The following is a 12748-nucleotide window of genomic DNA, read 5'->3' on the forward strand; positions in this document are numbered from 1 at the left end:
GAGTCCCATGTCCGGAAGCGATCACGTGATCGGACCATATAAGGAACATTAGGTAATTTACACTGACTGACATCCAGATCATGTGATCGGGGACGGTCATGTGACCAGGAAGTGTCATTATGAATTTTGCTGTTTTTACTGCCTAACAGGTATTTAAAACACTCGTTTTTTGGATATTAAATCATGATAGCCCAGGTTATACAATAGGATTGCCTTCTAGATCTAATTTTTAGTGTTTCTTTGGGACGTTTTATTTATTATATTATCAGTAAATCAGGTGCACCCATTCCCAGCATAATGAAGGGTGTATATAAACTCCACAAGGCACCCAGTGTGACATATGCTCCTGAGGAAGCTGGCAGCCATTAGACCAGCGAAACGCGTTGAGCTAAGGACACTGACCAACAGCTTTGGACCCACCTGGCATCTCCGGTAACAATTGGACTCTTTGCCCCTATTGGACACTACAAGCCCATTGCAACCTGGAAATATTCCCCTGCTGCTATTTGGAATCTCACCTGCTAAACTGAGATCCTGGGGACAACATCCATAAGGACTGGGTAACTATTATCATCTCAAGTGAACCAAAAAATAATGAGGAGGAAGTCCTAACCGGAGAGTGTGCATACATAATATACATCATGAGTGGGATCCAATTGGTCCTAATCAACATCGTTTAACACCCTTTGTTTCTGACTTAGGAACAGATAAAGATATTCTGACCACATCTGATTTATCTAATTAATTGTTTTATTATGTTTATTAAAAGTCTGTGATTTTTTTATCTTAATCAATTATCGTCCCTTATTGGTCTAACAGCCGGCGCCAGTATATATCTCTATAATGGTGCCAAGGAACCTTGCACCGGTCATGTGTGAGTGACAGTATGCAAAAGTGTCAGCTCTTATGCCAAGTTAATTTATTGTCTATGCAGTCACTGCCATTTCTATCATGGGTGAGCCACCAGCGCACACTACACCCATGTTGTTTTAAAGCTTACCTTTCTGGAGTCCCATGTCCAGCGCGCATGCGCAGTATGAAATTTGTCTGCGGACCATGGCGGGTGCCATGTTTCCGGAGACCTGTGCATGCACAGTAGTCTCTGATTCAATGCTGGATCCTACAGCATCGTGGAGAGTAGGGGCCCACCCTGAGTCTGCACACGGGCACCCTCCTCTCTTAAAACACCCCTGTATGCAGTAGATGATGTTCATAATTATTTAACTTTTTTATTTTCATCAAATAAAATTGTCTGCCCCGTTCTTTTAACACTGATAACTGTACACCGTTACACCTGCTGTATTTGCATGTCACACACATTGTTTTTTAAAGCCTCCATGTGCTCAAACACCTGTTTGCGGTGCACCCACGGGAGCCTGAGGTGGTATAAACTGAGCTACAGCTGGATTATTGACAAGAAGGCACTACAGAGGTAGATGTATTAAAGGACTGACCTCACAATCCAACTTTTACATACATTACATATACTGTATGTAGGCTGACCATATTATCCCTTTAACCTGGGACACTCATGAATTACACAGGTTCTGTGGCTGCCTAAAACCAGGTGAAATGCAGGCTTGTAGTCAGCCAGCCAGCCACAGAACCTGTGTGATTCATGAGTGTCCCAGGTTAAAGGGATAATATGGTCAATCCAACAATCATTGATACTGTAAGCACAAATCACTTATGCATGGTAACCTACTCTTTACCCTACAGGTACAGCTGCTAGAAATAGATGCATTTGTTTTTTTTACCACACAGTGTTACAGAGTGTGTACAGTATAATATAGAAAGGAGTTATTTTCAAGCAAACTCTCACAGAGGAAACTTGTGCAACTTTAAGGGCAGGGCCAAAGTAAAAAAAAAAAAAAAAACACATATACACAGGCTGACTGCCAATTACTGTGCGTAAATCAGGAAGTAAAAAAAAGAACAAAACGCAGCACACAGCAGAAAGATTTAGAGCACAGAGGGAAATACAAGAAGTGCCTTTAAATTTACTTTTTTTATATATATAAACATATATAAGGATATTGAACGGCTTATCTTTCCTTGGATGTTATTGTTTTATGAATAAGTGTATGAACATCAGGGCTGGATATTCCTGGAAACACAGCACGTAGTGAGAAAGAAACTGAAAGCTCTCAGAAGGAAAAGAACTTGTGTGTGGGGGAAGGTAAGAATAGCCAATATATATTCCACTAGCATGTTTCTCAGAGGGGCAGATATACTAAGCCTTGGAGAGAGATAAACTACCAACCAACCAGCTCCATTTTTCAAACACAGCCTGTAACACGGCAGTTAGGAGCTGAGTGGGTGGTACTTTATCTCTTTCCACTTTATCACTCTCCAAGGCTTAGTACATATGCCCATCTGTGTCCAGTAAAATGTGAAATCTGTTGAACCAAATAGGTGTTGTGATAATTTACCTTCCTATTATTGGACTATTTAACATTAGCCGTATTCAAGTGATGTGAAATTATAGGGAATGGAAGGTAAAATGTCTGAGGTTGGTTTGTCGTTGAAATATAGCGTCAGATTGTCATCCTTTTTCTCTATTACTCTGACATCTCCTATTTGTTAACGTACAGTAAACAAAGCTGAATGTGAGATAAGGAAGTTCTAGTGCAATATTGCAAGAATTTTAGGTTCACAAACCAGGAGAGCCTGGGAATGCCTTTCCTTACATGGGGTCAATTCCTTATCGGGGGACAGGCGCCCCCCTATAATCAGTGGGGCATGACCAATGAAAATGGGGGCGTGATACACATATGGGAGGGCAGATACACATATGACCCCCAATAGTGCCAGACATACGTTGCCCCACAGTGCCAGATACACATTGCCCCACGGTGCCAGACACATTGCCCCACGGTGCCAGATACACATTGCCCCACAGTGCCAGATACACAAATGCCCCCAGAGTGCCAGATATACATTGCCTCACAGTGCCAGATACACATTGCCCTACAGTGCCAGATACACATTGCCTCCAGTGCCAGATATGCCCCCAGTGCCAGATACAGAGATGCCCCCAGTGCCAGATATGCCCCCATTGCCAGATACAGAAATGCCCCCAGTGCCAGATACACATGTCCCCACAGTGCCAGATATGCCCCCAGTGCCAGATACAGAAATGCCCCCAGTGCCCGATACACATGTCCCCCCAGTGCCAGATATGCCCCCAGTGCCAGATACAGAAAAGCCCCTACAGTGCCAGATATGCCCCCAGTGCCTGATACAGAGATGCCCCCAGTGCCAGATACAGAAATGCCCCCCAGTACCAGATACAGAGATGCCTCCAGTGTCAGATATGCCCCAGTGCCAGATACACATGTCCCCGCAGTGCCAGATATGTCCCCAGTGCCAGGTACACATGTCCTCATAGTGCCCCCCTTCCCCTGCTGCTTACCGCGCTGCTGCTGTCCTGTGTGTTAGGGAAGGAGAGCGCAGCGTGTGCCTCTCCTGCCCCTCAGTCTCCGGCGGCAGTGCGGGTGTCTACCTTCAATTAGGCGCCGATCCATGAGCCAATCAAAGCTTGCGGACTGGCAGCCAATCAGGAGCCTTGGCTGCCGGCCCACGAGCTCTGATTGGCTCAAGGGCTGGTGCCGAATTGAAGGTAGACAGTGAGGGGCAGGAGAGGCGCACGCTGCGCTCTCCTCCCCTCAAACAGCAGCGGCACGGTGAGCAGCAGTGGAGGGAGTGGCGGCCCGGTGGCGGTGGGTATGGCGTACCCACGGATAAATTCTTAAGGGTACGCCATTCCCACCAGTACCCGCCCACTTGCACCGCTGCCTATAATGAAGTATTCAACTCGCTGCAAGCAGCAGTGGTGGATACTAAAAAGGGTTGCCGACATTCTGTCTGCCCCCTCTGGGAGATGACAGCCAACTTGGTGCTGCAGGGGCGCAGTGTGGGTGGGCGATGTACAGCGGGTGGGCGGGGCTATTATGACGTGATTCTGCACAAATCGAGTTTCCTTGGACCGGCCACTTGTGCTCTGTATGTGGGTGGCTGAGGGGAGATTTTGGGGGGCTGCGCCGCAGTAGGAGACTTGCGTACCTTTTTCGGGGAGCTGGGAGTGGCCCACGATTTTCATGAGCCTCTCGGCCATTCTGGGAGCGTAGCAAAGTATGATACTAAAATACCAAAAGCAATTCAATATTGCTCCGGTGCAGGGACAGCTGATCTGAAGAGCAGTTATTCCCATAATCTATATCACCGATTCTACTACTGTAGCAATGTCTGGCAGGAGAAAAAGAGGGGCGGATTGACCCAATTGGATCCCTATTCGCAAATGCGGACATCCTTTACATAGGAAGGAGAGAGGGTTCAGAAACACTTGAAGTTGTCAAGTTCAGAAAAAAAAATTCTGGAGCCTGATGAATTTGGTACCCATGTAGGGGGATTTTCAGAGATGGACGTAAACAGGCGATTTTCACTGCAATACACTGATGGACGATCTCCAAGCGCTGCTATATAGAATTGGAATCCTTATGTCTTAGAGTCCTCAAAGAAAGCAGAGTACAGCAACATTCATGAGAGAATCTCCAAACTGTATGTCGTTCACTTGTTGTATGACCAACAACAGACCTTTATTAACAACGTTATGTTCCCATAAAGGTTTCTTTCACAATCTTTCACACCTTCCTCTATTCGGGACACTGTAACATCACAATCTACGATATACGACTCATTAAAACCAGGCTTATCTTAATGATGAGCCCTATGTGCATCCAAAGGTATCTTTAATGCTTTCTCCTTCACAGGGACCTTCTGTAGCTCCTGTATTTGCATATACAGCCTCCCAACAACTTATCCAGAAAGAAACTCCATAAGTCTTTTTTATAAAAAAAAAAAAAGGAAGTTTTTTTATTTTGTTTTCACAGTCAATATTTAAAATGTATATAAAAATTTCATACAAAAAAATAGAGGTACCCAAATTAAGAATAGGCAAGGCCACTTCCACTTCCACCCCTTAGATGGAATGGGGGTAGGTACAAACCGCTATTAGTCCAGATGTAATAGTCAATCAAGTGGGTGTCCAAATAGGTGGTGGAATTAATCCTGGGGTCCTCATACAATAGCACCATTCACTGAACTGCGCATGTGCTGCTGTCGCAATGTGCGTGCGACCCTTTACTATGTGATTGCATCCCAGAAGGATGCGATTGCATAGTGATTGACAGGAGGTAGGCGACCGTGGGCAGCGACGTGGCGTTGGAGGAGAGCAGGAAACGCAGGTGCATCGTGGACATTTTCAGGGCAGGCCAATGACGTTGCCTGCATGTCCTGTAAGTGGAAACATGTCAGTGGTGCCTCTGCATGCGCAGCCAGTCTGTGTAGGCAGAGGTCAACCTCTATTTGAGGTTTCAGAAATGCATTCGAAATTGACCTGTGCTGGTAGGCCTCCAGCATGTGGTTTCAGTGGTCTCAGATTTTGCTAAAATAGCAAAATTTGTTACCAACTCGGAATAACTCCCATAATACTATAGGAACTGCAGTCCAGATTGGTACTGAAAGGTAAGCATTTTACTGACTTGACAGTTTTAGTGCACATCAATGAACTGGGTTTATGCTAGAGATGAGTGGTGTCAGGAATCGACTCACCAAGCCGACATCCGTCCGCCGCTGCGGACTCCGTCCTGGCTCCCTGCGGTCACCTGTCATCTGTGTCTCTGCCATGGGACGCCATCACGGGCCTGGGAACACTCCTGTGACAGCGGGCGTGTAGCGCGCCGCGTTCCCGCTAGGCCGCGGCATGGGCGCCGCCATGACAGTCTACAAACAGCCAGCATACAGCGGCCAATCCGGTGCTTGGCCGCACCCACTTTCCCTCACTCACCCAATCCCTGTGCACCAAGGGGTATATAAGAGACTGCAGGATCAGTCTGCAGGCATCCTGGACTTTGTGTCTCTCCAGCGACCCATGTGAAAGGATCTGTTCCTGTTCCTCCTGTGTTCCTGGTTCTCTGCTTAAGAACTTGTACTCCTGGTTACTCTGCACAGCTCCGTGGAACTTCAAGGCTCAGCAATACCTGCAACCTGCAAATAAGGCTTCACACTCATCACCTCCTTGTGTGCTTCAGCCTGCAGTTGAAGACTGACTCCAGGTGTGTTTCATTCCTCCACCTGTGATACAGCTTGCTGCTGCCAGTGCCTTATCACCTGCACTGTGAAGTCAGACTCCTGCCTCTGCTCAGGTTTGCCATTCTACACCTTGCTGCCTAAGTTTACTGTTTTAAAACCTGCACTGGTTTCCAAACCAGAACCATTTCACAAACACTTGTTCTTCTGTTTATATATTACCGGATATTATTTTCTCAAGTCATCTGTCATCCATTGCCATAGACTTTCAGTTATCATACTGAGTGATTGACTTTATTCATCTGTTATTATTGTTTCTGCTACCATTCTGTGTTATATCATCTGCCAAATAAAATACCATTGCGCTCATGCGCAGGAACGTTATCCAGCCTCCTCGTTTTCTCCCATCTACCTCCACTGACCCACTAGCGCCCCCTCCGGGGACACAGCCCAAACACAATCTGACAGTAAGTCCAGGATCGATGGACTCGGATGGTGGACGGAGTGTGGGGTCAGAGGCCTTGCAAAATCTGGTCTCCCGTCTGGATGGTCAAGAGGTTGCGCAGCAGCAGATGCTTCAATTCCTGCAAGGGATGTCCTCCCGATTAGATACACTACAGCAATCCCTGCCTAGTGTACTCTCTCCTACTGTTCCTGTTACTCCAGCACCTGCCAGTGCTGTGAGTTCTTCTATGCCGGCTGCATCAGCTCCAGTGTCACGTCTGCATCTGCCCGTGCCGAGCAAGTATGATGGCAGTCCTAAGTTATGTCGCGGGTTTCTCAATCAATGTGAAATACAGTTTGAGTTATTGCCACATAATTTCCCCACGCCAAGATCCAAGGTTGCCTACATCATCTCCTTACTCTCTGGATCTGCTCTGAGTTGGGTGTCTCCTCTGTGGGAACGTGCTGACCCTCTGATTAACAACTACACAGACTTCGTGTCAACCTTCAGACGGATCTTTGACGAGCCTGGTCGTGCGACATCAGCTTCAGCAGACCTGATCCAACTTCGTCAAGGTACCCGAAGCATGGGACAATATGTCATCCAGTTCCAGACGTTGGCTGCAGAGGTTCAGTGGAACAACCAAGCTCTGGTAGCAGCTTTCTGGCACGGACTCTCGGATCGGATCAAGGATGAACTGGCGACCCGTGACATTCCTGTTCAACTGTCTGACTTGATCTCCCTGTGCATTAAGTTGGACTCTCGCATCCGCGAACGCAATAATGAACGCGCTCGGAGTGAGCCACGCAGATCAAGGTTCATACCTTCTGTACAGTTCCAGTCTCCCTCTTCTGACGAGCCTATGCAGATAAATAGGTCCCGCCTAACTCCTGAAGAGCGGGCAAGAAGAATACGTGAGAGACTCTGCCTATACTGTGCTGCTGCGGGCCATCAGATTAACTCCTGCACGGTGCGTTCGGGAAACGCCAGATCCTGACTTGTAAGGGAGGAGTCAAGTTAGGATCTTTCAGTCAAGCTCCTTCTCAACAAGACCTCATCCTTCCAGTGATGCTAGAGACTCCAGTTGGGCTCTAGTCTGCGTCAGCATTAGTGGACTGCGGTGCTGCAGGAAACTTTATCACCCAAGCTGCGGTAAATAAATTTTGCCTATCTACCTGTGAACTTTCTTGTCCAGTTTACATTACTGCTGTGGATGGTAGTCGAATCTCCAAGGGGAACATTTCTCATCAAACTGTTCCAGTGGTTCTGGGAGTTGGATTTCTCCATTCTGAACTGATCAAGTTCCTGGTCATCCCTCAAGCCACCCAGGAGATTGTCTTGGGCATGCCCTGGCTCCAGCTACATAATCCACAGTTTGACTGGTCAACGTTGCAGCTTACCTCATGGGGTTCACATTGTCATCAATCCTGCTTAGCCCAAGTATGTCCCATTAAGTCTACCGAAGTAAAGACACAGTCAAGTCTCCCAGCAGCTTATCAAGACTTCTCAGACGTCTTCTGTGAAAAGGCTGCTGATATCCTGCCGCCCCATAGGGAATGGGATTGTCCCATCGATCTCCTTCCTGGCAAGAAGCCACCTAGGGGGCGCACCTACCCGTTGTCTGTTCCTGAAACTGAGGCGATGAGTAATTACATCAGAGAGAATCTTCAGAAGGGATTCATCCGTCCGTCATCATCTCCCGCTGGTGCAGGTTTCTTCTTTGTTAAAAAGAAGGATGGAGGACTGCGTCCATGCATTGACTATCGGGGTCTCAATGACATTACTATCAAGAATAGTTATCCATTACCACTCATTACCGAATTATTTGACAGAGTTAAAGGAGCCCGCATCTTCACCAAGTTAGATCTCCGCGGTGCCTATAATCTCATCAGAATCCGGAGTGGTGACGAGTGGAAGACAGCTTTCAACACTCGAGATGGCCATTATGAATACCTGGTAATGCCATTTGGGTTGTGTAATGCTCCAGCAGTGTTCCAACACTTTGTGAACGAAATCTTTCGTGATGTCCTGTATAAGTACCTCGTTGTTTACTTAGATGATATCCTTATCTTCTCCCAAGACCTTCCATCTCATCGTCTACAAGTTTGTGAAGTTCTCCGACGTCTTCGTGAGAACCGGCTCTACGGGAAACTATCTAAATGCACCTTTGAAGTTCCCTCTATACCCTTCCTGGGTTATATAATTTCCGGATCGGATCTTCAGATGGACCCGACAAAATTGGAAGCTATTGCCAATTGGTCCATTCCAAACTCTCTCAAGTCTATCCAGCGATTCCTGGGTTTCGCCAACTACTATAGAAAATTCATTCGAGGATTCTCCACTCTCATCGCTCCTATTACCAACCTGACTCGGAAAGGGGCAGACCATTCCAACTGGTCAGAAGAAGCCTTGGCAGCCTTCCAGAAGATCAAGCTAGCCTTTATGTCTGCTCCAGTGCTGTCTCAGCCAGATGTCAACAGACCATTCGAGTTGGAGGTAGATGCCTCTACAGTTGGGGTTGGAGCTGTTCTCTCCCAGAAGGGATCCGATGGGAAAGTCCACCCTTGTGGATTTTATTCTCGAAAGTTTCTTCCTGCAGAAGCTAACTACTCCGTGGGAGATCAAGAACTACTGGCGATCAAGCTGGCCCTCGAGGAATGGAGATATCTCCTAGAAGGGGCCAAACATCCGTTTAATATCTACACGGATCATAAAAACCTGCTATATTTAAAGGCAGCTCAGTGCCTTAACCCTCGCCAGTCCAGGTGGGCTATGTTTTTCTCACGTTTTAATTTCAAGCTTCATTTCCGCCCAGGTTCGCAGAATGTGAAAGCCGACGCGTTATCCCGATCCATGGAATCTGAAGAAGGAACATCTGACTCAGTGCCACATTCCATCCTGAGTCCTGTGGTTTTCGCTGCATCTCAAGTCTCCCCAGCTCCTCCTCCTGGTAAGACTTTTGTTTCCCCAGATCTCCGTCCCAAGTTGCTATCTTGGGCCCATCAATCCAAGTTCACTGGTCATCCTGGGGTCCTGAAGACCTTCAAGTTCCTTTCTGCTACATATTGGTGGCCAAAGATGAAAATGGACATCCAGGATTTCGTGGCATCCTGTCCTAAATGTGTGCAGCACAAGACTCCTCGTCAGTCTCCAGCAGGTCAGTTACAACCACTGTCTATCCCTAGTCGTCCCTGGTCACACCTGTCCATGGATTTTATCACCGACCTTCCTCCTTCTCAAGGACATAATACCATTTGGGTTGTAGTGGACAGATTCGCCAAGATGGCTCATTTTGTTCCTCTCCAGGGTCTCCCTTCTGCCCCAAAACTTGCCCAAATCTTCCTACGGGAGATTTTCCGCTTACATGGTTTACCCTCTGAAATAATATCTGACCGGGGGGTACAGTTTGTAGCGAGGTTTTGGAGGGCCCTCTGTTCTGCCATGCAGGTCAAACTGAAGTTTTCATCTTCATACCATCCTCAGACGAATGGGCAGACAGAGAGGGTCAATCAAGAACTTGAGACTTTTTTAAGATTATATGTTTCATCTTCCCAGGATGACTGGTTCGATCTGCTCCCATGGGCCGAGTTTGCCCATAACTTTCGATACCATACTGCCACTGAAACGACACCATTCTTTGCAGTATATGGGCAACATCCCCGTGTACCTGATTTCCAAGAACTCCCTCATATGGATGTTCCTGCTGCCACTACTGCTCTGACTCAGTTTTCATCTATCTGGAGAAAAATTCACGTTTCCCTCAAAAAGGCCTCCAGTCGGTACAAGGTCTTTGCCGACCGCAAGAGACGTGCGGTTCCCCATTTGAAACCTGGGGACAAGGTTTGGCTATCAACCCGTAACCTCCGTCTCAGGGTCCCATCCATGAAGTTTGCACCACGCTTCATTGGTCCTTACCCTGTCGAAAGAGTCATCAACCCAGTGGCCTATAAATTAAAGTTACCATCTTCCCTTCGTATACCTAACGCTTTTCATATTTCTCTCCTCAGACCTCTAGTCCTAAACCGCTTTCAGAATACTCTTCCAGTAGGTCCCAAGGTTCGAACTCAGCGGGGCGTGGAATTCGAGATCAACAAAATTCTGGACTCCCGTTGCCGGTATGGACGTCTCCAGTACCTGGTCGATTGGTCCGGTTATGGCCCAGAGGAGAGAAGTTGGGTGAATTCGTCCGATGTCCATGCTCCTAGGTTGGTCCGTGTCTTCCACAGCACTCATCCCTCCAAGCCACGTGGGTGTTCGGTGTCCACCCCTAAAGGAGGGGGTACTGTCAGGAATCGACTCACCAAGCCGACATCCGTCCGCCGCTGCGGACTCCGTCCTGGCTCCCTGCGGTCACCTGTCATCTGTGTCTCTGCCATGGGACGCCATCACGGGCCTGGGAACACTCCTGTGACAGCGGGCGTGTAGCGCGCCGCGTTCCCGCTAGGCCGCGGCATGGGCGCCGCCATGACAGTCTACAAACAGCCAGCATACAGCGGCCAATCCGGTGCTTGGCCGCACCCACTTTCCCTCACTCACCCAATCCCTGTGCACCAAGGGGTATATAAGAGACTGCAGGATCAGTCTGCAGGCATCCTGGACTTTGTGTCTCTCCAGCGACCCATGTGAAAGGATCTGTTCCTGTTCCTCCTGTGTTCCTGGTTCTCTGCTTAAGAACTTGTACTCCTGGTTACTCTGCACAGCTCCGTGGAACTTCAAGGCTCAGCAATACCTGCAACCTGCAAATAAGGCTTCACACTCATCACCTCCTTGTGTGCTTCAGCCTGCAGTTGAAGACTGACTCCAGGTGTGTTTCATTCCTCCACCTGTGATACAGCTTGCTGCTGCCAGTGCCTTATCACCTGCACTGTGAAGTCAGACTCCTGCCTCTGCTCAGGTTTGCCATTCTACACCTTGCTGCCTAAGTTTACTGTTTTAAAACCTGCACTGGTTTCCAAACCAGAACCATTTCACAAACACTTGTTCTTCTGTTTATATATTACCGGATATTATTTTCTCAAGTCATCTGTCATCCATTGCCATAGACTTTCAGTTATCATACTGAGTGATTGACTTTATTCATCTGTTATTATTGTTTCTGCTACCATTCTGTGTTATATCATCTGCCAAATAAAATACCATTGCGCTCATGCGCAGGAACGTTATCCAGCCTCCTCGTTTTCTCCCATCTACCTCCACTGACCCACTAGCGCCCCCTCCGGGGACACAGCCCAAACACAATCTGACAAGTGGGTCCGGTTCTCCCATCTGAACATCGCGATCTGAGCCCGGATCAGAGTCCAGCTCGGGGGTTTCCCACCCGACTCGGTTCCCAAACGAGGCAAAAAGTAATCCTCCTGCTGTTGGATTCTCAGATTTTGGATTTTATACAGGACCACGGTGATCCTGCCATCTTCACTCTGGCTGTGGAGCTTGTATTAAACAGACGTGTCCATGCAGTGTCCATCAAGGGGTGCTGTGTTGTCCTTCCAGGGGTGCTACTAGTACTTTCTTCATCCATAAAGGTGTGCTGTGTCCTCCAGGGGTACTCTCTCCATTCATAAAGGGGTGCTGTGTCCTCCAGGGAGTACTCTCTCCATAATAATGAATATACTTTATTTTGTTCTCATACATGTATTGTGTGACAGTGTAGGTGAAAGTAAACCGCAGTGTTAGATTATTTCTGGCTCATACACGTATTGAGACACTGTAGGTAGTACATTTTCTGTGGTGTGTGCTATACCCTATTTTGTTTGTGTTTGTTGATAGATATGGAGGGCAAACAATTGAGAGGAGAGCAGGAAGCACATACTAGTGCTGTAGGTGCCTTTACCAGGCATGACGATACAAGCACGTCAACGTCCTCTACAAAGGCCAATGCTCAAGGGCATAAAGGGCATAACTTAGGGCATGTAAAATCAAAGAAGTGATTTTATTTTACAGTGGTAAAGAAAAAACATCAAAAGAAATTGGCAATATGCCATTCACCACACAAAGTGGCAAGTAAAGACTCAGGTTTTGGCCTTTATTTATAAGTTGTGAATCTGCAACTGTCAGTGAGGTATCTTCTTCTGCATATCATGATGATGCAAGAACTTTTCACTCAGAGTCTAGAACAATTGTCAAAAAAATGAAAACCACTAAGGCAGTAGAACAAACTGTGCGTTCAGAACTGTTACACATTCCTGAGGAATGTTTAGGGGTGTCCACAGATTT

The 12748-nt window shown here is 47.4% G+C and overlaps 1 protein-coding gene across 1 annotated transcript in view; it reads left to right on the forward strand.

The window, feature by feature from the left end:
• Positions 1–1904: 1904 nt before the first annotated feature.
• Positions 1905–12748, forward strand: part of STAT6 (signal transducer and activator of transcription 6) — a 447399-nt gene continuing 436555 nt past the window's right edge. Inside the window, exon 1 of the mRNA XM_063952434.1 lies at positions 1905–2179. The gene's annotated coding sequence lies outside the window, so the exon portion shown is untranslated. The remainder of the gene's footprint in view (positions 2180–12748) is intronic.

Source organism: Pseudophryne corroboree, chromosome 2 (genome assembly GCF_028390025.1).
Source record: "Pseudophryne corroboree isolate aPseCor3 chromosome 2, aPseCor3.hap2, whole genome shotgun sequence".
Classification (NCBI taxonomy): Eukaryota; Metazoa; Chordata; class Amphibia; order Anura; family Myobatrachidae; genus Pseudophryne; species Pseudophryne corroboree.